Source organism: Microtus ochrogaster, chromosome X (genome assembly GCF_000317375.1).
Source record: "Microtus ochrogaster isolate Prairie Vole_2 chromosome X, MicOch1.0, whole genome shotgun sequence".
NCBI lineage: Eukaryota > Metazoa > Chordata > Mammalia > Rodentia > Cricetidae > Microtus > Microtus ochrogaster.
The window spans coordinates 12549363-12560441 of NC_022026.1; positions in this window are offsets into that span (position 1 = coordinate 12549363).

Here is an 11079-nt window from a genome sequence, read left to right on the forward strand (position 1 = left end):
GTTGATCCCACATAAACACATTTATTTATTTATTTATTTATTATATCACACTAAAAATACACTATGCATCAAAATAAAATGTAACACAATAACTTGTTACACAGTGATTTCATTGAGAATATTCAGTGATACATATATAGAGACTAAAAAGAAGTCAATCAGATTGGGCAATGATGGCACATATCTTTAATCCCGGCACTAAGGAGGCAGAGGCAGGTGGATCTCTGTGAGTTTGAGGTCAGCCTGGTCTACAGAGGCAGTTCCAGGACAGCCAAGGGGTACACTGAGAAACCCTGGCTCAAAGAATGAGAAAGAAAACAAAACAAAAAACTCTATGACCGTGGTACAAAGCTATAGTCCCAAATATTTGGCAGGGTGAGACATGAGGAGCCTTTGGTGCTCAGTGTTTGAAGCCATTATGAATGACATAGCTAGACTCCATGTCTTTATTTTTTGTTGTTATTTTGTTTTGTTTTACTGGATATCACTAGACAGCCTAAGCTGACTTCAAACCCATGGTCTGCTAGGCTTAGCTTCCTGATCATGAAGGCTAAAATTACAAGCACGTACTTGTTTTTGAATATCCTTATTTTCTAAAAGGAAAGAATGGCCTAAAGAGCCACGGAAGATTCTTACTGGCTTGTCTATGGTGTTTGAAGAGAACTAGCAACGCTGTGAGGTCTTTACACCATGTCTCACACAGTTACTGCATGTGAGTGGTCCTAAGAAGGGCATACATTTAGGTGAAGGGGTTTACAGCTGAGGCAGACTCAAAAAGGGAGTGACCACATTTTCCACAGTTAAGAAATAAGTCCCTTCTCAATGGTTGATCCAGATGGCACCTCTCTATGTGTGTACCATGCTGCTTTGCAATAAAAGGAACTAGTTTTCTCTGGAATATTGGGTCCAAGGAAAGAAGAAAGTTAGGGGACTGGGGAGATGGCTTAGTGGTTAGGAGTTTACGCCTTTAATACCAACACTCAGGAGGTAGAAACAGGTGGATCTCTAGGAATTTGAGGCCAGCCTAGTCTACATAGGACAGCCAAGGCTATGTAGTAAGACACTGTTTCAAAAAAATAAAAAACAAAGTATTCTTCCAGAGGACCCAAGTTCAGTTCCAAGAACCCATATTAAGCAATGTGCAACTACCTGAGACTCTACCCCGGCCCATCTGATGCTCTCTTTTGGCCACCACGAGTGCCTACACTTATGTGCATATATGCGTATAGAGATACACAATACAGTACATAGTCTAAAAATCTTTTTTAAACGGGGAAGTTAGACTGGAATAGCTTATAATGTAAGAAAATGCTAAAAACATTGAATGGATTCATTAAAACACCCAACTGAAATCAACAAAAAAGGCTCCACTCACTAGCCAAATCTTTTGAGGAGGGCAAGGTTTCTTTAGGCTTACAAGGCAGATTTCAGCTAAGATGTAGTTTGAGCTGGCTTCAAACTTGTGATCCTCCTGCCTCAGCCTCTTGAGTGTTGGGATTATAGGCATATGCCACCACACCCAGTTTAAATTTGGGAAAATTTGACATCAAATTTAGTGGGTGCAGGAACAAATTATAACATATTAAATAAGACAGAGTTCATGTGTTCATATGGTATATTTTTTAAAAGCTCCAGAGAAGCTGGGCAGTGGTGGCACATGCCTTTAATCTCAGGGATTGGGAGGTAGAAGCAGGTGGATCTCTGAGTTTGAGGTCAGCCTGGTCTACAGAGTGAGTTTCAGGACAGCCAACGCCAAATAGAGAAAACCTGTCTCATAAATAAATAAATAAATAAACAAACAAACAGAGATAGATGATAGATAGATAGATAGATAGATAAATAGGCTCCAAAAATTAGTTCTTTATTGAAGAATCCCAGTGACTGAGTCTGAATGTGGGAGAAATTGTAGGAATTGCTGTGTAGGCACCATAGTAATAACTGAGTCAGACAAGGAGTTTGTCTCTCTGCACCCAGGTTTTTGGTAATTGCCACTTTGTTTTTAGCTGAGATACACTTCGCCCACTGTAAAAATGCATAGTTGATAGAAGTTTAGTATGGTGGCAAAGTGGTGCAGACAACCCCGTCATCTAATTCCAGGACATTTTCATTGCCCTAGAAGAAATGCCGAGGCTACTCACTCTTCCGCTCATTCTCCATATTCTGTCTTCTCCTTGCTTCTTGTCTCCATGGGCTTGCCTATTCTTGATATTTCATATAAATCAATTCAGCAACATATTTCATAGCTCTTTGTTTGTTTTTAACACTTTGAGGCAGAACCTTACTACGTAGCCCATCCGAGGTTAGCCTCAAAGTCAAGATCCTCATGTTGCAGTCTTCCTGTGCACTGAAACAACAAACACACACTGCTCAGCGCGTCTAGCTTTTATGGTTGTCTATGAATTTCATTGTTTCACATCTTAGATTTGTTACATCCTTGGTCCCTTTTGTGTTTTTTTTTTGTTGTTATTGTGGTTGCTCTGTTTTCAGTTTTTGGCAGGTGGGGGATTTACCTATACGTATGTCTGTGCGCTGCATGTGAGTCCGGTTGTGTCCATAGAGGCCAGAAGAGGGGCTTGGAGTCCCTGGGAATGGAGTTGCAGACAGTTGTGAGCTGCCCTGTGAGTGCTGTGAACTGACCCTCGGTCCTTTGCAAGAGCAATTGGTACTCTTAGCCACTGAGCCATCTCTCCAGCCCCTTGATCCTTTTTGAATGAATTTATGTGCTTGCTAAGAAGAAGAGGTCCAGTTTCATTTTTAAGTATATACATATCCAATTAGATCCTACCACAACTATTGATCTGCCTTATCATTCTCTCTCTTAAAGATTTATATTAGGGGACGAGGAAGGAAGAGGATGTAAAGTTAATTGTTTTTCTAGCTTTAATTCTGTCATAGACATTGCCTCTGGTTGTAGATATGTACATAAAAGTGTATTCAATTGTGAAAGTATAAAATTCAATGTGAAGCTTCACAACTTCCATTTTGATGGCTACTCTAACTGTATAGAAGTTCATTGAGCTGGGCCTGCTTAATTTTGGTGTGTTAATTTTTTATTTGCAACATTTTCATAATAAAATTTAAAATAAATTTAAAAGGAAAATAATATAAAGCTATCCTAAACATATTTATTATGTGTGTGTGTGTGTGTTTGTCTGCATATGTTCTACTACATGTGTGCCTTGTGCCTGCAGAAGCCAGAGGGGGGCTTTGAACCTTTGGAGTTAGAGATGTTAGACTTGTAAGCTGTTGGATGGGTCCTAGGAACTGAACCTGGGTCCTCTGTTGAGCAGCCAGGGCTCTTAACCTCTGAGCCATCTCTTCAGCTCCCCTTTCACCCTACCCTGTCTTGGCACTCTTGTTAAAAAGCAATTTCCCAGTGTAAGGGTTGCTCTGAAAAGTCCATTTTAATTCCCAGCATGGATTTATATTTATTCATATGCCAGCAGCAGACAGTTTTGATTACTACAGCATTACATTTACTTTTGCAATTAAAGAAGAATAATCCTCCAGCTTCGTTCTTTATTTTCAAGGTGGCTTTGACTGTTCTGGGTCAACTGAAGAATCATATTTTAGTTTCTGGAGAAAAAAACAGCTGGGGTTTTGATAGGAATTGTGTTGACTTATTGATAAATTTGAGAAGTATCGATGTCTGACATACAATTATTTGAACATATATGTATATGTAAATATGATTTTTATTTGTATTAGAGGAATGAAGGCTTTAAAATGTGTGTGGAAATGTCCTGATTGTATTTTCAACTAACTTTAATTGATTTTAATGTGTTATCTTAGCCAAATTGCATACCTTTTTTTTGAAAAAAGCATGCTGTTTACACTATACCAGTCAAATAAGACAAAAGATAACTACACTTGTGTAAAAGCACGAGTGGAAAAACAGCAAGTTGGGGAGGGACGCTCACATTTTCTTTTTTTCTTTATTTTATTATTATTATTAAAAATTTTCACCTCCTCCCATTTCCCTCCCCTCCCCTCCCCCCACTCCCCTCCCCCTCCCTCTCCAGTCCAAAGAGCAGTCAGGGTTCCCTGCCCTGTGGGAAGTCCAAGGTCCTCCCCCCTCCATCCAGGTCTAGTAAGGTGAGCATCCAAACAGACTAGGCTCCGACAAAGCCAGTACATGCAGTAGGATCAAAACTCAGTGCTATTGTCCTTGGCTTCTCAGTCAGCCCACATTGTCCGCCATGTTCAGAGAGTCCTGTTTGATCACATGATCCATCAGTCCCAGTTCAGCTGGCCTTGGTGAGCTCCCATTAGATCAGCCCCACGACGCTCACATTTTCTACGCACCTATTTGTCTAATGTTGTTATTCTAGAAGGCTTTATGCATGATCCATAATGCCATCGACAAATAATCCTGTGACATAAGTACCCTCCGTTGCACATGTGGAAATTGGGATAAATGAAAATCACACTGGTGTCCACAAAGGAGTGTCAGGACGTGACAGGTGCATTCACTAGCGAGGAACAATGAGAAGACAGTCACTGTACTGCCCACAACTGAGCGGCCTGAAAACATTGGCTCAGGCAAGCGGCTTTCCTTTTCTGCTTCCTCCACAAACCTTTTCCCACTTTACAAAGGAAGAAAGTTCTCTTCCCCAGCCACTGGGACTCTGGTACATCTCCCAGGGGAGAGGAACTTCCTGGTGTTGATGTTGGAGCCTAAATCCTCAGCTGCCTAACAGGACCTTTTACATCACTGGTGGTTACAGATTCTTTGCTTTCAACAAAGTTGCTGAAGGATTTTATGGAATGGTGAGTCAATATGCCATTATAATGACTTTTGATGGTAAATTGTCATAATATGTAACTAAAAGAAACTGAGCAGGCTGGAGAGATGGCTCAGCGGTTAAGAACACTGACTGCTCTTAAAGAGGACCTGGGTTCAGTTTCCAGAACCCACATGGCAGCTCACAACTGTCTGTAGCTCAAGTTCCAAGGGATCCAACACCCTCACCCAGACATACATGAAGGCAAACCACCAATAAAATAAATATAAAATAAATAGAGAAAAAAATCTAAAAACAATAACAACAAAAAACAAAAAAGAAAGAAGAGATTGTGTGAGAAAATGCTGTAAGAACAATCTCCATCCTTCCATTCAGTTATTGGGACAGAGCTTAGCATCTACATTTGGTAAAGTTAGGAAAGAAAAAAAATATGAGGCTTGCCTTACCTAATAATAAATAAATGGATCCACAAATATATGAACTAGATAAAAAAAATACTTCATTCTCTAGGAGTATATCGCCAAAAATTTTGTAATAGCATATTTGAACTATTTTCTAAAACAAAGTTCTTTTTTAACTAAAGATACTCCATCTGTAATCATATTGGTAATGAGGAAGATAGTTTAAAGGGATACACTAAACTATCTGACTACTGGAACAAAGGACTCTAAAGATTCAACTTGTCCCAGGATTCTCATGATGAGAGAGGGAAATGCTGGAGCCTCCTGCTTGACAGAGGAAGAAATTTCACCTGGTTCTAACAATGCATGAGACCACCTTGAAGGACAGACTGGAGCCTAGGAAATGGGGAGTCAACAATGGCCCGGACGACATGTTGGCAAGGACTGCTCAGCTATGTATATTTCTTGTCTTCTGTTTAAACCATGATCTCATTGTAGTACCCCAAAGACAAATGTGGGGTCACTGCGCCTCTTTATGTGTGGCTACAGTGAATCATTCTTACTTTTCTACTTTTACTAATTACTTGTCTCTTGAACTTGCTTATGGGAAGGTAAGTTTGAGCCTAGCTTATTGGGAATGACAAATCCCAGGCTTTGACCCTAAAATCTCCAGTAACACAAAAAATATATATAGCCTTATGCTAAAACAAAGGTTAATTTTAATTTATGTTTATTTTTACAGAGAAATATATCAATAAACCAGGTATGATGCTATATGCTTATTTTCTCAGCACGTGGGAAGTGAAAGCAGAATGATCAGAAGTTTAAAGTTATCCTCAGTTCTTTAGTGAGTTAGAAACTCTACTGCTGGGTATGGGCTGTAGTATTTACATTCATCTGGATGGATACAATAAAGTGATGTAGCAATTTTACCATAGAATGAAAATACTTATAATAGATCAAAAAATAAATTCTTGTTTGTTGCTGTTTGAAAATAGAGTGAAAGGTTTCTATATATCAATTTATAATATATAGGGAAGGATATATACAGTTGTTGAATTCATTATATAAAGCATGCCAGCAAAAATGTTTGAAGATGAGACCAGCCTGGTCTACAGAGCTAGTTCCAGGACAGGCTCCAAAGCCACAGAGAAACCCTGTCTCGAAAAACCAAAAAAAAAAAAAAATGTTTGAAGATACATGAGTTTATAAATTTCCCTGGACCACATAACCAACAGGAGGTCATATGTCTACAATAGTTTTTCTACTATACTTGAAGGACACCTAAATCTATGGATGTTAATTTTGATTATTAATTCTATTCAGTTTAAAAATAAATTATTTGGTTGTCCAGTATTAGCAAGGCCTTGTTCTTGGTGCCAAGATGTATACACAGACGAGTAAAATATGTTACTTACTTTTTAGGAGATGGAACTTTATAGAGGACGTAAACTTCTTTATAATCTTAATGTAAATTTTGTGTAATAAGGGCAAGAGGTCTTGATGACAACGTCAGTGGGAAAAGGGCGATATTGTTTTGCACTGGGTCAGCACGGAAGTTTCTGTGGGTTCTTTGTAAAATAGGTAAATTTGGACTGTTGGAGAAAAGGGAGACGGTAATAAGAATTCATTTGTTCACACACCTATCCACTCATTCATCAATGAAACATTAGCTAAAAACAGAGTAATATGTGTAATTAAATGTGTCTTTACACATGCTTGGAAGAAATAACTGATGAAAACATGTGAGACATTTGGGAATTCTGAAATCTAGCTATTTGTTGATGGTAAGGATTTTTTTTAAAGCTAATTCCTCTTAGGTGTGAGGATATCGTGCTTTTGCTAAAAAGGAAGGAAGTCTTTACCTTTTAGCAATGTACACTGGAGTTTTTTTTTAATGGAGTGATACTTAGCATTTCATTCTAAGTAGTCCAGAGTGTGTGGTTTGGGGGGAATGGGTGGAGGGAGTCTAAATAAAATAAAATGAATCATATGTAGATAACTGTTTGATGCATGGGAGTTTATTATGCTATTTTTTCTATTTTGCCTCCAAGAAATATCTTTAAAAGAATTTCCAGGTTCCAAGAAACTGGAGGGATATATAATCAGGTAAGACATGTTATATTGTCCATCATTTTGCGGTGGGAATAGACACATGAAATTACCTGGTATGTCACTATTGTCTCCTGTGCAAACGGCATGATCCAAGTGCCATGGATCAGTGGGTTCTGCCTGACATGCTTAAAGGCATTTTGGAAGAGGTTTTAGTATCTCAGAAGGTAAATTTACCAGACTTTGTAATTTATTGAATATGGAATCCAAAGTAACGGGAATTTTGATTTTGAATGCTGGGGGTGACATGTCCACAATGGAGAGAAACATAGGAGGAGAAATAGGCTGGAATGGGGATTGGCATAGAGTTCAACTCTAGACCTTCAGAGGCTGAGCTACTCCAGAAATGCAGAGATGGTAAGGAATTCACCGAAACAGTTCTAGGCAGAATAAACTTCAGTGATAAAAGATATGGTGAAGGAAATACACAGACTACATTTCACGGTCCCTTGAGTCTCCAGGTTGATGCAGCGTAGGCTCTGAGTGGGAGTACGGTTGGCTGGAGAGGTAGATGAGGTCATGTTGGTCTCCATCATTGCCGTGGGGCTTGATAAACCTGAAACAGACCAAGTGATTTAAATCTTAAGCTCTCTTGTGGAAGGGGAACTTGATGCTCAGGAATGACACTTTCAGAAAACAGCTTACCAGAAATGAATAACCAATCAGGATTGGTAAAAAGTGATGAGCATTCTTCTTTTGTTGCTTTGGAATTACAATTTATAGATTTGGATGTGGGCTCTAGAGCCTCCATTTTTTTTTAAATCCTGAGCCACTCTCTCCTCCTCTGTAAGGTAGGAATCATAGTATCTAATATGAGACTAATCAGATGGTGACTATAGACTCCTGATACTTCTGAGAACCTAAAATTATCAGTCCTTATAATCCTCTCTCTCCCCCTCTTGCTTCTCTCTCCCTCTGTCCCTTACTCTCTCCCTCCCCCTCCTTCCCAGTGCAGGCCTCATGCCAGGCAGGTACTCTACCCCTGAGCTGTTTTCTTAGCCTCTCTCTATCGGTACTTTTTGAAGACAAGGCAAAGGACTTGATTGCTTTGGGTAGTAAATGCTCCATAGTTCCTTCCAACGGGCTTTAAGTGCTACTGAAATTGAATACCCCTTTCCTTATGTCTATTACATTTCTCAAAAAAAAGAAAGAAAGAAAGAAAAAAGAAAAGCCAAGCACACTCAGGTCTGAGATTATGCTATCTGAATCCAGCCTATTATTTTTTTATCTTCACAGTGGAACATTACAAAAATGCTCTAACACAAACACTCCATGTGAACAACCCCTTTCCTTCTAGCTTACTTATTCAGCAACATGACCACAGTTCTTTAGATGCTTTCAGTGAAACAATGTGTTTCTGTGATCTCCAGAAGCGGAATTCCAATGCAAGGAGATGAAGTGTTAAGAAGGCAGGGTTGGCTTTGGGTGTAGATTTAGCTGGGGTGGTGTGGGGCCAGATGCCTTAGACCTACAGGGAGCTTGATGAACATCTACAAAAGGGAGGAAAGTAGGGAAGGAAGAAGCAGGAAGGAAAGTGTGGAGCAGAGAAGTGGTGAAGGTTGAAGGAAGGCAGGAAAGAAGGAAGGATAAAGGAATGAAAGGGAAGGAAAGGGATAATTAATACCTATCAAGCACTGGAAGGTTCCCTAAGAAAGGGGTCTGTAGGATCTCTGCTAATTTAAGGTCAGCGCGGTCTCTACAAAGCTGGTTCCAGGACAGCCAGGGCTGCTATATAGAGAAACCCTGTCTCAAAAAATAAAGGAAGGAAGGAAGAAAGGAAGGGAGGGAGGGACGGAGGGAGGGAAGGAAGGAGAGGGAGAGAGAGAGAGAGACTTCCTGGTCAAAGATATATTCTAAAGACAGACACTTGCGCCCCTCCTTTTGGCTAGTAGAATAAAGAAACAATCGCAGTCTTCCCAGGAATCACGCTGGGGGGAGGGAAAGGTTGAAGGAGAACCTGCTTTCCAAGAAGAGATTGCACTGTTTTGACAACTTGTGGTCAGACCGCCTTGCGAGACATATTGGAGCCTAGTGCTGTGTCACAGATAGGCCAGATCACAAACAACTTAGCCAGCACTGCTTAGCTTCACATGCCTCTTGCGCTCTATTCAGTCTTAATCCTCATGTGAGATGGACTTGAGGGTCACTAGACCTCTTTATTTGTTCCTCTTCTCAATGTGACTACAGAGAGTAAATCTCCTTCCTTTCTCTGCTTTTCACTCTTACTTGTGTCTTTAATAAGCAGAGAGAGGTGGTAGAGCAGATCTTGTTAGAACTGCCAGAGCCCCGGCTTTGATCCTAAAATCTCCAGTAACAGGCTCTCTGTCCAGAGCCATCCAGAGCTTTCCATTGTGAGCGCTCTTGGCCATTTCTTTTTGGTCGAGCCTAGGGACTGGTATGCAGGAGAGCTGCTTGAAGTGGAGTTAATTGTTCAGTGCTTTCCCATGATGGCCTGGGGCAGATCAGTTTCTGTGCTAAGTAATGGGCAGCAAGACTTAGTTTGCTAATCCAGAAATACCAAACCTCAGTGATTCTAAGGGCTCAGAATGAGGGGGGAAAAAAAGAAAAAAAAAAAGAAGGTAGGATCTGGGGAGCAAGGGAGGGAAGGGTGTTTTGAAAATAGCTACTGGCCCTCTGGTGAAAGAGGCCACCACCTGGTTTGTGAAGCTTGGAGAAAACAGCAATGTTTAGACTGTTCGCTTGGCTTAAACCCACAGCTGCTCCACCTCTCAGCCACGTCCGCTTCTGCATAAAGCACCAGTTCTCTCCTTCGATCTGGCCTTCATTTTGTATCAAGACTCTGAACTCCTTTAATGGACCTTCCTCCTGCCTCACCAGGGTTAGTCCCTACTCTAGCTATCCCCACCTTCCAAATTCACAACAGAAAATGGAAGTTTTTCTCGACCCTACTCATCCCCTCCCCCCCTGGTTCGCTCCCTTTCTGTTCCCCCTTACAAGGGAAGATTTCAAAGCAGCTTTCTCTAGTTCACCTGCTGTCCTCTCAATCCTCTTCTATCAAGTCCATTCACGGGCATGGTCGGATTCTTTTTTTTTTTCCCTCTACTCCTTCTGTCTGGAAAGTTTTCCTTTTTATGGTACTGCTTTAATACCATCCAAGGCTTAGATTAAAGGGCACCTTTTTACACTATTTGCAGCCCCATCTTATCCTGCAGTCTATCCAAGTGTGATTATTTTCTCGCTTACTTATATTCTCTTTTGCTCCACCAGTAAGACAGCGTGTGTGCACAACTGCACTCTATCTATCTACAGCATCTGGCCCAGTACTTGGCACATGGTGAGGGCTCACTGAACTGAAGGAGTGAAAGATCGAGTCACACACTGTCAGAAGTGCTTTCGGAGTGATGGAAAAAACCCCTGGATAAAGGCTCTTTTCGTTCTGTCCTGCATGTTAGTACAGGGAGATGTCGTCGGTGGGTATCTTAGCATCATGAGAACCAAGAGATCCGCAATCGCGGGCTGTAATGGGGTGTGCAGGTCAGCCAGGCCCCTGGAGAGGCGAGAGGCCACCTTGGCTGCCTCTCTTTGTTGCTCCCACCTCCTGGGCTCTGGCCGCGGCTGCCTGCAGTGACTCGTGACTCCCCGACAGCCCGCGAAGGCCGGCCCGCAAGGGGGGGGGGGCGAGCGCCCCCAGCCCGCCCTCCGCGTGCCCTTCCAAAGCTAGCGGGTGCTCCGGGAAGCAGCGCCACCGCGGGCTCGCGGCCACCTCCCGCGCGCACCCGCGCACGCCTTGCAGTCATCCTGGCCTCTCCCGAGGCGGGGCCCACGCAACCGCGCCCCCTTCCCGCGCTTGCCCAACCGGC